We start from the raw sequence: 13,853 nt of genomic DNA, 5'->3' as shown, positions 1-13,853 counted from the left end.
TCTTAATTCCTTACCTGTGTGCTAATTAGATATCACCTTGTTTTCACATTAAACAGACTTCCACATGAGAAAGCAGCAAGGATGCAGTGGCGTTAATGTTTCCTGGTGTCAACCTGTATTATTTCAGTAGACATTGAAATGAGGATGCATCTTGCTGCCTTTCCAATGAAGCAAGTTTAATTTAGTAATAGGTGAAAAACGATCCCTACAAAGGTGTTAATCAGAGACTTGGCTTTGTGGACACTTTTCAGAGAACAAATTTGTTAGCATAAAAATAAAGCCAGAAAATGAAGAGCTGTTTAATCACTCAATTGGATTTTTTTTGCCAGCATATTTCTTTTTCTCTGCAACCCACTGCTAAATTGTGCTTCCTATCTGTTTTTATAAAATCACTGAATCAAATCTAACTCTGATTACATCAGAGAAGGCCAGGTACCCTACACCATAACAGGGGGTTTGAAATTTTGACTTGTCTACTTAAAGATCACCAAAATCTGATAACAATGTCAATTACGTCCCTGGGTGGGATTGAACCACCAACCTTTTGGTTAGTAGCCAGACACACTAACCGATTGCGCCACAGAGATACTTTGTAAAAAGTACATCCTGACAAAGGCTAATAAGCATACATCTAGAACGTTTCCTAGAAAAACTTTAAAAAGTCAATAATCTGGAGAGTTTTTGTAAGATGTTTCTCCCATCAACCAACCAAGAAACACATTGGTACTTTCCCATGATGAGTGAGTGCTTCAGGATCTCTTGCACTTACATGTGCAGCAGAGTACTGCAATGGAAGCATGCTGGGCCCATAACCCAGAGGTAGGCAGATTGAAACTATCCTTTGCTATATGCATTTTTTTTTGTTAATTTAAGTAATCAAAACTGGGATTGATATTTTTGCTCTTTTATTTTTACTTAAAGTACAATAACTTTTACCATTTTAATTTGTTTTAATAGTATATTGACAGTATAGTTTTCTTTCAAAAATCCACTTAATTTTCTTTACCCTATTATTAAAATGGTAATTGACAAAAACAAACTACATTGTCACCAGAAGAGCAATACAAAATGTACAAGTGATATATTAAAATCATCTTTCCAGCTTGAATTTCAATGATGCATTGGGGCAACGATTTTGTGAGAAACATTTTCACCCTTAAATAAAGATTTTCTTAATTCCTTACCTGTGTGCTAATTAGATATCACCTTGTTTTCACATTAAACAGACTTCCACATGAGAAAGCAGCAAGGATGCAGTGGCGTTAATGTTTCCTGGTGTCAACCTGTATTATTTCAGTAGACATTGAAATGAGGATGCATCTTGCTGCCTTTCCAATGAAGCAAGTTTAATTTAGTAATAGGTTAAAAACCATCCATACAAAGGTGTTAATCAGAGACTTGGCTTTGTGGACACTTTTCAGAGAACAAATTTGTTAGCATAAAAATAAAGCCAGAAAATTAAGAGCTGTTTAATCACTCAATTGGATTTTTTTTGCCAGCATATTTCTTTTTCTCTGCAACCCACTGCTAAATTGTGCTTCCTAGCTGTTTTTTATAAAATCACTGAATCAAATCTAACTCTGATTACATCAGAGAAGGCCAGGTACCCTACAACATAAAAGGGGTTTTTGAAATTTTGACTTGTCTACTTAAAGATCACCAAAACCTGATCACAAGGTCAATTATGTCCCTGGGTGGGATTGAACCACCAACCTTTTGGTTAGTAGCCAAACACACTAACTGATTGCACCACAGAGACACTTTGCAAAAGTGGATACTGACAAAGGCTAATAAGCATTCATCTAGAACGTTTCCTAGAAAAACTTTAAAAAGTCAATAATCTGGAGAGTTTTTGTAAGATGTTTCTTAGATCAACCAACGAAGAAACACATTGGTACTTTCCCATGATGAGTGAGTGCTTCAGGATCTCTTGCACTTACATGTGCAGCAGAGTACTGCAATGGAAGCATGCTGGGCCCATAACCCAGAGGTAGGCAGATTAAAACTATCCTCTGCTATATGCATTTTTTTTTAATTAAAGTAATCCAAAACTGGGATTGATATTTTAGCTCTTTTATTTTTACTTAAAGTACAATAACTTTTACCATTTTAATTTGTTTTAATAGTGTATTGACATTATAGTTTTCTTAAAAAAATCCACTTAATTTTCTTTACCCTATTATTAAAAGGGTAATTGACAAAAACAAACTACATTGTCACCAGAAGAGCAATACAAAATGTACAAGTGATATATTAAAATCATCTTTCCAGCTTGAATTTCAATGATGCATTGGGGCAACGATTTTGTGAGAAACATCTTCACCCTTAAATAAAGATTTTCTTAATTCCTTACCTGTGTGCTAATTAGATATCACCTTGTTTTCACATTAAACAGACTTCTACATGAGAAAGCAGCAAGGATGCAGTGGCGTTAATGTTTCCTGGTGTCAACCTGTATTATTTCAGTAGACATTGAAATGAGGATGCATCTTGCTGCCTTTCCAATGAAGCAAGTTTAATTTAGTTATAGGTGAAAAACCATCCCTACAAAGGTGTTAATCAGAGACTTGGCTTTGTGGACACTTTTAGAGAACAAATTTGTTAGCATAAAAATAAAGCCAGAAAATGAAGAGCTGTTTAATCACTCAATTGGATTTTTTTTGCCAGCATATTTCTTTTTCTCTGCAACCCACTGCTAAATTGTGCTTCCTATCTGTTTTTTATAAAATCACTGAATCAAATCTAACTCTGATTACATCAGAGAAGGCCAGGTACCCTACACCATAAAATGGGGTTTGAAATTTTGACTTGTCTACTTAAAGATCACCAAAACCTGATCACAAGGTCAATTATGTCCCTGGGTGGGATTGAACCACCAACCTTTTGGTTAGTAGCCAGACACACTAACCGATTGCGCCACAGAGACACTTTGCAAAAATTACATACTGACAAAGGCTAATAAGCATTCATCTAGAACGTTTCCTAGAAAAACTTTAAAAAGTCAATAATCTGGAGAGTTTTTGTAAGAATTTTCTTAAATCAACCAACGAAGAAACACATTGGTACTTTCCCATGATGAGTGAGTGCTTCAGGATCTCTTGCACTTACATGTGCAGCAGAGTACTGCAATGGAAGCATGCTGGGCCCATTACCCAGAGGTAGGCAGATTGAAACTATTTTCTGTTATATGCATTTTTTTTGTTAATTAAAGTAATCCAAAACTGGGATTGATGTTAGCTATTTTATGTTTACTTAAAGTACAATAACTTTTACCATTTTAATTTGTTTTAATAGTATATTGACAGTATTGTTTTCTTTCAAAAATCCACTTAATTTTCTTTACCCTATTATTAAAATGGTAATTGACAAAAACAAACTACATTGTAACCAGAAGAGCAATACAAAATGTACAAGTGATATATTAAAATCATCTTTCCAGCTTGAATTTCAATGATGCATTGGGGCAACGATTTTGTGAGAAACATCTTCACCCTTAAATAAAGATTTTCTTAATTCCTTACCTGTGTGCTAATTAGATATCACCTTGTTTTCACATTAAACAGACTTCCACATGAGAAAGCAGCAAGGATGCATTGGCGTTAATGTTTCCTGGTGTCAACCTGTATTATTTCAGTAGACATTGAAATGAGGATGCATCTTGCTGCCTTTCCAATGAAGCAAGTTTAATTTAGTAATAGGTGAAAAACCATCCTTACATAGGTGTTCATCAGAGACTTGGCTTTGTGGACACTTTTCAGAGAACAAATTTGTTAGCATAAAAATAAAGCCAGAAAATGAAGAGCTGTTTAATCACTCAATTGGATTTTTCTGCCAGCATATTTTTTTTCTCTGCAACCCACTGCTAAATTGTGCTTCCTAGCTGTTTTTTATAAAATCACTTAATCAAATCTAACTCTGATTACATCAGAGAAGGCCAGGTACCCTACATCATAACAGGGGGTTTGAAATTTTGACTTGTCCACTTAAAGATCACCAAAACCTGATCACAAGGTCACTTACATCCCTGGGTGGAATTGAACCACCAACCTTTTGGTTAGTAGCCAAACACACTAACTGATTGCGCCACAGAGACACTTTGCAAAAGTGGATACTGACAAAGGCTAATAAGCATTCATCTAAAACGTTTCCTAGAAAAACTTTAAAAAGTCAGTAATCTGGAGAGTTTTTGTAAGATGTTTCTTCCATCCACCAACGAAGAAACACATTGGTACTTTCCCATGATGAGTGAGTGCTTCAGGATCTCTTGCACTTACATGTGCAGCAGAGTACTGCAATGGAAGCATGCTGGGCCCATAACCCAGAGGTAGGCAGATTAAAACTATCCTCTGCTATATGCATTTTTTTTGTTAATTAAAGTAATCCAAAACTGGGATTGATATTTTTGCTCTTTTATTTTTCATTAAAGTACAATAACTTTTACCATTTTAATTTGTTTTAATAGTATATTGAAAGTATTGTTTTCTTTTAAAAAGCCACTTAATTTTCTTTACCCTATTATTAAAATGGTAATTGACAAAAACAAACTACATTGTCACCAGAAGAGCAGTACAAAATGTACAAGTGATATATTAAAATCATCTTTCCAGCTTGAATTTCAATGATGCATTGGGGCAACGATTTTGTGAGAAACATCTTCACCCTTAAATAAAGATTTTCTTAATTCCTTACCTGTGTGCTAATTAGATATCACCTTGTTTTCACATTAAACAGACTTCCACATGAGAAATCAGCAAGGATGCAGTGGCATTAATGTTTCCTGGTATCAACCCGTATTATTTCAGTAGACATTGAAATGAGGATGCATCTTGCTGCCTTTCCAATGAAGCAAGTTTAATTTAGTAATAGGTGAAAAACCATCCCTACAAAGGTGTTAATCAGAGACTTGGCTTTGTCGACACTTTTCAGAGAACAAATTTGTTAGCATAAAAATAAAGCCAGAAAATTAAGAGCTGTTTAATCACTCAATTGGATTTTTTTGCCAGCATATTTCTTTTTCTCTGCAACTCACTGCTAAATTGTGCTTCCTAGCTGTTTTTATAAAATCACTGAATCAAATCTAACTCTGATTACATCAGAGAAGGCCAGGTACTCTACACCATAAGAGGGGGTTTGAAATTTTGACTTGTCTACTTAAAGATCACCAAAATCTGATAACAAGGTCAATTATGTCCCTGGGTGGGATTGAACCACCAACCTTTTGGTTAGTAGCCAAACACACTAACTGATTGCACCACAGAGACACTTTGCAAAAGCGGGTACTGACAAAGGCTAATAAGCATTCATCTAGAACGTTTCCTAGAAAAACTTTAAAAAGTCAATAATCTGGAGAGTTTTTGTAAGATGTTTCTTCCATCAACCAATGAAGAAACACATTGGTACTTTCCCATGATGAGTGAGTGCTTCAGGATCTCTTGCACTTACATGTGCAGCAGAGTACTGCAATGGAAGCATGCTGGGCCCATAACCCAGAGGTAGGCAGATTAAAACTATCCTCTGCTATATGCATTTTTTTTATTAAAGTAATCCAACACTGGGATTGATATTTTAGCTCTTTTATTTTTACTTAAAGTACAATAACTTTTACCATTTTAATTTGTTTTAATAGTGTATTGACAGTATAGTTTTCTTTAAAAAATCCACTTAATTTTCTTTACCCTATTATTAAAAGGGTAATTGACAAAAACAAACTACATTGTCACCAGAAGAGCAATACAAAATGTACAAGTGATATATTAAAATCATCTTTCCAGCTTGAATTTCAATGATGCATTGGAACAACGATTTTGTGAGAAACATCTTCACCCTTAAATAAAGATTTTCTTAATTCCTTACCTGTGTGCTAATTAGATATCACCTTGTTTTCACATTAAACAGACTTCTACATGAGAAAGCAGCAAGGATGCAGTGGCGTTTTATGTTTCCTGGTGTCAACCTGTATTATTTCAGTAGACATTGAAATGAGGATGCATCTTGCTGCCTTTCCAATGAAGCAAGTTTAATTTAGTTATAGGTGAAAAACCATCCCTACAAAGGTGTTAATCAGAGACTTGGCTTTGTGGACACTTTTAGAGAACAAATTTGTTAGCATAAAAATAAAGGCAGAAAATGAAGAGCTGTTTAATCACTCAATTGGATTTTTCTGCCAGCATATTTTTTTCTCTGCAACCCATTGCTAAATTGTGCTTCCTAGCTGTTTTTTATAAAATCACTGAATCAAATCTAACTCTGATTACATCAGAGAAGGCCAGGTACCCTACACCATAAAATGGGGTTTGAAATTTTGACTTGTCTACTTAAAGATCACCAAAACCTGATCACAAGGTCAATTATGTCCCTGGGTGGGATTGAACCACCAACCTTTTGGTTAGTAGCCAGACACACTAACCGATTGCGCCACAGAGACACTTTGCAAAAAGTACATCCTGACAAAGGCTCATAAGCATTCATCTAGAACGTTTCCTAGAAAAACTTTAAAAAGTCAATAATCTGGAGAGTTTTTGTAAGAATTTTCTTAAATCAACCAACGAAGAAACACATTGGTACTTTCCCATGATGAGTGAGTGCTTCAGGATCTCTTGCACTTACATGTGCAGCAGAGTACTGCAATGGAAGCATGCTGGGCCCATTACCCAGAGGTAGGCAGATTGAAACTATCCTCTGCTATATGCATTTTTTTTGTTAATTAAAGTAATCCAAAACTGGGATTGATATGTTAGCTATTTTATGTTTACTTAAAGTACAATAACTTTTACCATTTTAATTTGTTTTAATAGTATATTGACAGTATTGTTTTCTTTCAAAAATCCACTTAATTTTCTTTACCCTATTATTAAAATGGTAATTGACAAAAACAAACTACATTGTCACCAGAAGAGCAATACAAAATGTACAAGTGATATATTAAAATCATCTTTCCAGCTTGAATTTCAATGATGCATTGGGGCAACGATTTTGTGAGAAACATCTTCACCCTTAAATAAAGATTTTCTTAATTCCTTACCTGTGTGCTAATTAGATATCACCTTGTTTTCACATTAAACAGACTTCCACATGAGAAAGCAGCAAGGATGCATTGGCGTTAATGTTTCCTGGTGTCAACCTGTATTATTTCAGTAGACATTGAAATGAGGATGCATCTTGCTGCCTTTCCAATGAAGCAAGTTTAATTTAGTAATAGGTGAAAAACCATCCTTACATAGGTGTTCATCAGAGACTTGGCTTTGTGGACACTTTTCAGAGAACAAATTTGTTAGCATAAAAATAAAGCCAGAAAATGAAGAGCTGTTTAATCACTCAATTGGATTTTTCTGCCAGCATATTTTTTTTCTCTGCAACCCACTGCTAAATTGTGCTTCCTAGCTGTTTTTTATAAAATCACTTAATCAAATCTAACTCTGATTACATCAGAGAAGGCCAGGTACCCTACATCATAACAGGGGGTTTGAAATTTTGACTTGTCCACTTAAAGATCACCAAAACCTGATCACAAGGTCACTTACATCCCTGGGTGGAATTGAACCACCAACCTTTTGGTTAGTAGCCAAACACACTAACTGATTGCGCCACAGAGACACTTTGCAAAAGTGGATACTGACAAAGGCTAATAAGCATTCATCTAAAACGTTTCCTAGAAAAACTTTAAAAAGTCAGTAATCTGGAGAGTTTTTGTAAGATGTTTCTTCCATCCACCAACGAAGAAACACATTGGTACTTTCCCATGATGAGTGAGTGCTTCAGGATCTCTTGCACTTACATGTGCAGCAGAGTACTGCAATGGAAGCATGCTGGGCCCATAACCCAGAGGTAGGCAGATTAAAACTATCCTCTGCTATATGCATTTTTTTTGTTAATTAAAGTAATCCAAAACTGGGATTGATATTTTTGCTCTTTTATTTTTCATTAAAGTACAATAACTTTTACCATTTTAATTTGTTTTAATAGTATATTGAAAGTATTGTTTTCTTTTAAAAAGCCACTTAATTTTCTTTACCCTATTATTAAAATGGTAATTGACAAAAACAAACTACATTGTCACCAGAAGAGCAGTACAAAATGTACAAGTGATATATTAAAATCATCTTTCCAGCTTGAATTTCAATGATGCATTGGGGCAACGATTTTGTGAGAAACATCTTCACCCTTAAATAAAGATTTTCTTAATTCCTTACCTGTGTGCTAATTAGATATCACCTTGTTTTCACATTAAACAGACTTCCACATGAGAAATCAGCAAGGATGCAGTGGCATTAATGTTTCCTGGTATCAACCCGTATTATTTCAGTAGACATTGAAATGAGGATGCATCTTGCTGCCTTTCCAATGAAGCAAGTTTAATTTAGTAATAGGTGAAAAACCATCCCTACAAAGGTGTTAATCAGAGACTTGGCTTTGTCGACACTTTTCAGAGAACAAATTTGTTAGCATAAAAATAAAGCCAGAAAATTAAGAGCTGTTTAATCACTCAATTGGATTTTTTTGCCAGCATATTTCTTTTTCTCTGCAACTCACTGCTAAATTGTGCTTCCTAGCTGTTTTTATAAAATCACTGAATCAAATCTAACTCTGATTACATCAGAGAAGGCCAGGTACTCTACACCATAAGAGGGGGTTTGAAATTTTGACTTGTCTACTTAAAGATCACCAAAATCTGATAACAAGGTCAATTATGTCCCTGGGTGGGATTGAACCACCAACCTTTTGGTTAGTAGCCAAACACACTAACTGATTGCACCACAGAGACACTTTGCAAAAGTGGGTACTGACAAAGGCTAATAAGCATTCATCTAGAACGTTTCCTAGAAAAACTTTAAAAAGTCAATAATCTGGAGAGTTTTTGTAAGATGTTTCTTCCATCAACCAATGAAGAAACACATTGGTACTTTCCCATGATGAGTGAGTGCTTCAGGATCTCTTGCACTTACATGTGCAGCAGAGTACTGCAATGGAAGCATGCTGGGCCCATAACCCAGAGGTAGGCAGATTAAAACTATCCTCTGCTATATGCATTTTTTTTATTAAAGTAATCCAACACTGGGATTGATATTTTAGCTCTTTTATTTTTACTTAAAGTACAATAACTTTTACCATTTTAATTTGTTTTAATAGTGTATTGACAGTATAGTTTTCTTTAAAAAATCCACTTAATTTTCTTTACCCTATTATTAAAAGGGTAATTGACAAAAACAAACTACATTGTCACCAGAAGAGCAATACAAAATGTACAAGTGATATATTAAAATCATCTTTCCAGCTTGAATTTCAATGATGCATTGGAACAACGATTTTGTGAGAAACATCTTCACCCTTAAATAAAGATTTTCTTAATTCCTTACCTGTGTGCTAATTAGATATCACCTTGTTTTCACATTAAACAGACTTCTACATGAGAAAGCAGCAAGGATGCAGTGGCGTTTTATGTTTCCTGGTGTCAACCTGTATTATTTCAGTAGACATTGAAATGAGGATGCATCTTGCTGCCTTTCCAATGAAGCAAGTTTAATTTAGTTATAGGTGAAAAACCATCCCTACAAAGGTGTTAATCAGAGACTTGGCTTTGTGGACACTTTTAGAGAACAAATTTGTTAGCATAAAAATAAAGGCAGAAAATGAAGAGCTGTTTAATCACTCAATTGGATTTTTCTGCCAGCATATTTTTTTTCTCTGCAACCCATTGCTAAATTGTGCTTCCTAGCTGTTTTTTATAAAATCACTGAATCAAATCTAACTCTGATTACATCAGAGAAGGCCAGGTACCCTACACCATAAAATGGGGTTTGAAATTTTGACTTGTCTACTTAAAGATCACCAAAACCTGATCACAAGGTCAATTATGTCCCTGGGTGGGATTGAACCACCAACCTTTTGGTTAGTAGCCAGACACACTAACCGATTGCGCCACAGAGACACTTTGCAAAAAGTACATCCTGACAAAGGCTCATAAGCATTCATCTAGAACGTTTCCTAGAAAAACTTTAAAAAGTCAATAATCTGGAGAGTTTTTGTAAGAATTTTCTTAAATCAACCAACGAAGAAACACATTGGTACTTTCCCATGATGAGTGAGTGCTTCAGGATCTCTTGCACTTACATGTGCAGCAGAGTACTGCAATGGAAGCATGCTGGGCCCATTACCCAGAGGTAGGCAGATTGAAACTATCCTCTGCTATATGCATTTTTTTTGTTAATTAAAGTAATCCAAAACTGGGATTGATATGTTAGCTATTTTATGTTTACTTAAAGTACAATAACTTTTACCATTTTAATTTGTTTTAATAGTATATTGACAGTATTGTTTTCTTTCAAAAATCCACTTAATTTTCTTTACCCTATTATTAAAATGGTAATTGACAAAAACAAACTACATTGTCACCAGAAGAGCAATACAAAATGTACAAGTGATATATTAAAATCATCTTTCCAGCTTGAATTTCAATGATGCATTGGGGCAACGATTTTGTGAGAAACATCTTCACCCTTAAATAAAGATTTTCTTAATTCCTTACCTGTGTGCTAATTAGATATCACCTTGTTTTCACATTAAACAGACTTCTACATGAGAAAGCAGCAAGGATGCAGTGGCGTTAATGTTTCCTGGTGTCAACCTGTATTATTTCAGTAGACATTGAAATGAGGATGCATCTTGCTGCCTTTCCAATGAAGCAAGTTTAATTTAGTAATAGGTGAAAAACCATCCTTACATAGGTGTTCATCAGAGACTTGGCTTTGTGGACACTTTTCAGAGAACAAATTTGTTAGCATAAAAATAAAGCCAGAAAATGAAGAGCTGTTTAATCACTCAATTGGATTTTTCTGCCAGCATATTTTTTTTCTCTGCAACCCACTGCTAAATTGTGCTTCCTAGCTGTTTTTTATAAAATCACTTAATCAAATCTAACTCTGATTACATCAGAGAAGGCCAGGTACCCTACATCATAACAGGGGGTTTGAAATTTTGACTTGTCCACTTAAAGATCACCAAAACCTGATCACAAGGTCACTTACATCCCTGGGTGGGATTGAACCACCAACCTTTTGGTTAGTAGCCAAACACACTAACTGATTGCACCACAGAGACACTTTGCAAAAGTGGATACTGACAAAGGCTAATAAGCATTCATCTAAAACGTTTCCTAGAAAAACTTTAAAAAGTCAGTAATCTGGAGAGTTTTTGTAAGATGTTTCTTCCATCCACCAACGAAGAAACACATTGGTACTTTCCCATGATGAGTGAGTGCTTCAGGATCTCTTGCACTTACATGTGCAGCAGAGTACTGCAATGGAAGCATGCTGGGCCCATAACCCAGAGGTAGGCAGATTAAAACTATCCTCTGCTATATGCATTTTTTTTTTGTTAATTAAAGTAATCCAAAACTGGGATTGATATTTTTGCTCTTTTATTTTTCATTAAAGTACAATAACTTTTACCATTTTAATTTGTTTTAATAGTATATTGAAAGTATTGTTTTCTTTTAAAAAGCCACTTAATTTTCTTTACCCTATTATTAAAATGGTAATTGACAAAAACAAACTACATTGTCACCAGAAGAGCAATACAAAATGTACAAGTGATATATTAAAATCATCTTTCCAGCTTGAATTTCAATGATGCATTGGGGCAACGATTTTGTGAGAAACATCTTCACCCTTAAATAAAGATTTTCTTAATTCCTTACCTGTGTGCTAATTAGATATCACCTTGTTTTCACATTAAACAGACTTCCACATGAGAAATCAGCAAGGATGCAGTGGCATTAATGTTTCCTGGTATCAACCCGTATTATTTCAGTAGACATTGAAATGAGGATGCATCTTGCTGCCTTTCCAATGAAGCAAGTTTAATTTAGTAATAGGTGAAAAACCATCCCTACAAAGGTGTTAATCAGAGACTTGGCTTTGTCGACACTTTTCAGAGAACAAATTTGTTAGCATAAAAATAAAGCCAGAAAATTAAGAGCTGTTTAATCACTCAATTGGATTTTTTTGCCAGCATATTTCTTTTTCTCTGCAACTCACTGCTAAATTGTGCTTCCTAGCTGTTTTTATAAAATCACTGAATCAAATCTAACTCTGATTACATCAGAGAAGGCCAGGTACCCTACACCATAAGAGGGGGTTTGAAATTTTGACTTGTCTACTTAAAGATCACCAAAATCTGATAACAAGGTCAATTACGTCCCTGGGTGGGATTGAACCACCAACCTTTTGGTTTATAGCCGTACACACTAACTGATTGCGCCACAGAGACACTTTGCAAAAGTACATACTGACAAAGGCTAATAAGCATTCATCTAAAACGTTTCCTAGAAAAACTTTAAAAAGTCAATAATCTGGAGAGTTTTTGTAAGATGTTTCTTCCATCCACCAACGAAGAAACACATTGGTACTTTCCCATGATGAGTGAGTGCTTCAGGATCTCTTGCACTTACATGTGCAGCAGAGTACTGCAATGGAAGCATGCTGGGCCCATAACCCAGAGGTAGGCAGATTAAAACTATCCTCTGCTATATGCATTTTTTTTTGTTAATTAAAGTAATCCAAAACTGGGATTGATATTTTTGCTCTTTTATTTTTCATTAAAGTACAATAACTTTTACCATTTTAATTTGTTTTAATAGTATATTGAAAGTATTGTTTTCTTTTAAAAATCCACTTAATTTTCTTTACCCTATTATTAAAATGGTAATTGACAAAAACAAACTACATTGTCACCAGAAGAGCAATACAAAATGTACAAGTGATATATTAAAATCATCTTTCCAGCTTGAATTTCAATGATGCATTGGGGCAACGATTTTGTGAGAAACATTTTCACCCTTAAATAAAGATTTTCTTAATTCCTTACCTGTGTGCTAATTAGATATCACCTTGTTTTCACATTAAACAGACTTCCACATGAGAAAGCAGCAAGGATGCAGTGGCGTTAATGTTTCCTGGTGTCAACCTGTATTATTTCAGTAGACATTGAAATGAGGATGCATCTTGCTGCCTTTCCAATGAAGCAAGTTTAATTTTATAATAGGTGAAAAACCATCCTTACAAAGGTGTTAATCAGAGACTTGGCTTTGTGGACACTTTTCAGAGAACAAATTTGTTAGCATAAAAATAAAGCCAGAAAATTAAGAGCTGTTTAATCACTCAATTGGATTTTTTTTGCCAGCATATTTCTTTTTCTCTGCAACCCACTGCTAAATTGTGCTTCCTAGCTGTTTTTATAAAATCACTGAATCAAATCTAACTCTGATTACATCAGAGAAGGCCAGGTACCCTACACCAGAACAGGGCGTTTGAAATTTTGACTTGTCTACTTAAAGATCACCAAAATCTGATAACAAGGTCAATTACGTCCCTGGGTGGGATTGAACCACCAACCTTTTGGTTAATAGCCGTGCACACTAACTGATTGCGCCACAGAGACACTTTGCAAAAGTCCATACTGACAAAGGCTAATAAGCATTCATCTAAAACGTTTCCTAGAAAAACTTTAAAAAGTCAATAATCTGGAGAGTTTTTGTAAAATGTTTCTTCCATCAACCAACGAAGAAACACATTGGTACTTTCCCATGATGAGTGAGGGCTTCAGGATCTCTTGCACTTACATGTGCAGCAGAGTACAGCAATGTAGATGATGGCCTAACAGGAGGCTTTAAAATTTTCTTTCTAGTGTCCTTCGTTTGGGAGAAAAATGCAAAGGTACAAGACAGCTTTTCCTTGCCAATATCTCTCTTTTGCAAAGAGCTGCGCATTGGAAAATTCAGGGCTATGCCGTGTAAATGATGGCCTAACAGGAGGCTTTAAAATTTTCTTTCTAGTGTCCTTCGTTTGCGAGAAAAATGC

At 35.0% G+C, this 13,853-nt stretch overlaps 9 non-coding genes across 9 annotated transcripts; all 9 read right to left on the bottom strand.

The window, feature by feature from the left end:
- Nucleotides 1-513: 513 nt before the first annotated feature.
- Nucleotides 514-587, bottom strand: TRNAS-ACU (transfer RNA serine (anticodon ACU)). The gene has a single exon. It is a non-coding gene; the product is annotated as a tRNA-Ser (tRNA).
- A 1,098-nt stretch (nt 588-1,685) lies between these two features.
- On the bottom strand, nt 1,686-1,759 carry TRNAS-ACU (transfer RNA serine (anticodon ACU)). Its single transcript has one exon. It is a non-coding gene; the product is annotated as a tRNA-Ser (tRNA).
- Nucleotides 1,760-2,852: 1,093 nt separating this feature from the next.
- TRNAS-ACU (transfer RNA serine (anticodon ACU)) lies at nt 2,853-2,926 on the bottom strand. The gene has a single exon. It is a non-coding gene; the product is annotated as a tRNA-Ser (tRNA).
- Nucleotides 2,927-4,019: 1,093 nt separating this feature from the next.
- Nucleotides 4,020-4,093, bottom strand: TRNAS-ACU (transfer RNA serine (anticodon ACU)). The gene has a single exon. It is a non-coding gene; the product is annotated as a tRNA-Ser (tRNA).
- Nucleotides 4,094-5,187: 1,094 nt separating this feature from the next.
- On the bottom strand, nt 5,188-5,261 carry TRNAS-ACU (transfer RNA serine (anticodon ACU)). Its single transcript has one exon. It is a non-coding gene; the product is annotated as a tRNA-Ser (tRNA).
- A 1,089-nt stretch (nt 5,262-6,350) lies between these two features.
- TRNAS-ACU (transfer RNA serine (anticodon ACU)) lies at nt 6,351-6,424 on the bottom strand. Its single transcript has one exon. It is a non-coding gene; the product is annotated as a tRNA-Ser (tRNA).
- A 1,095-nt stretch (nt 6,425-7,519) lies between these two features.
- Nucleotides 7,520-7,593, bottom strand: TRNAS-ACU (transfer RNA serine (anticodon ACU)). The gene has a single exon. It is a non-coding gene; the product is annotated as a tRNA-Ser (tRNA).
- Nucleotides 7,594-8,687: 1,094 nt separating this feature from the next.
- Nucleotides 8,688-8,761, bottom strand: TRNAS-ACU (transfer RNA serine (anticodon ACU)). The gene has a single exon. It is a non-coding gene; the product is annotated as a tRNA-Ser (tRNA).
- Nucleotides 8,762-9,851: 1,090 nt separating this feature from the next.
- On the bottom strand, nt 9,852-9,925 carry TRNAS-ACU (transfer RNA serine (anticodon ACU)). The gene has a single exon. It is a non-coding gene; the product is annotated as a tRNA-Ser (tRNA).
- Between the last annotated feature and the right edge of the window lie 3,928 nt (nt 9,926-13,853).

This window comes from Pseudophryne corroboree, chromosome 3, assembly GCF_028390025.1.
Source record: "Pseudophryne corroboree isolate aPseCor3 chromosome 3, aPseCor3.hap2, whole genome shotgun sequence".
NCBI lineage: Eukaryota > Metazoa > Chordata > Amphibia > Anura > Myobatrachidae > Pseudophryne > Pseudophryne corroboree.
Note: the sequence above shows the minus strand (reverse complement) of the source record. Positions and strands in the feature narration are given on the sequence as shown.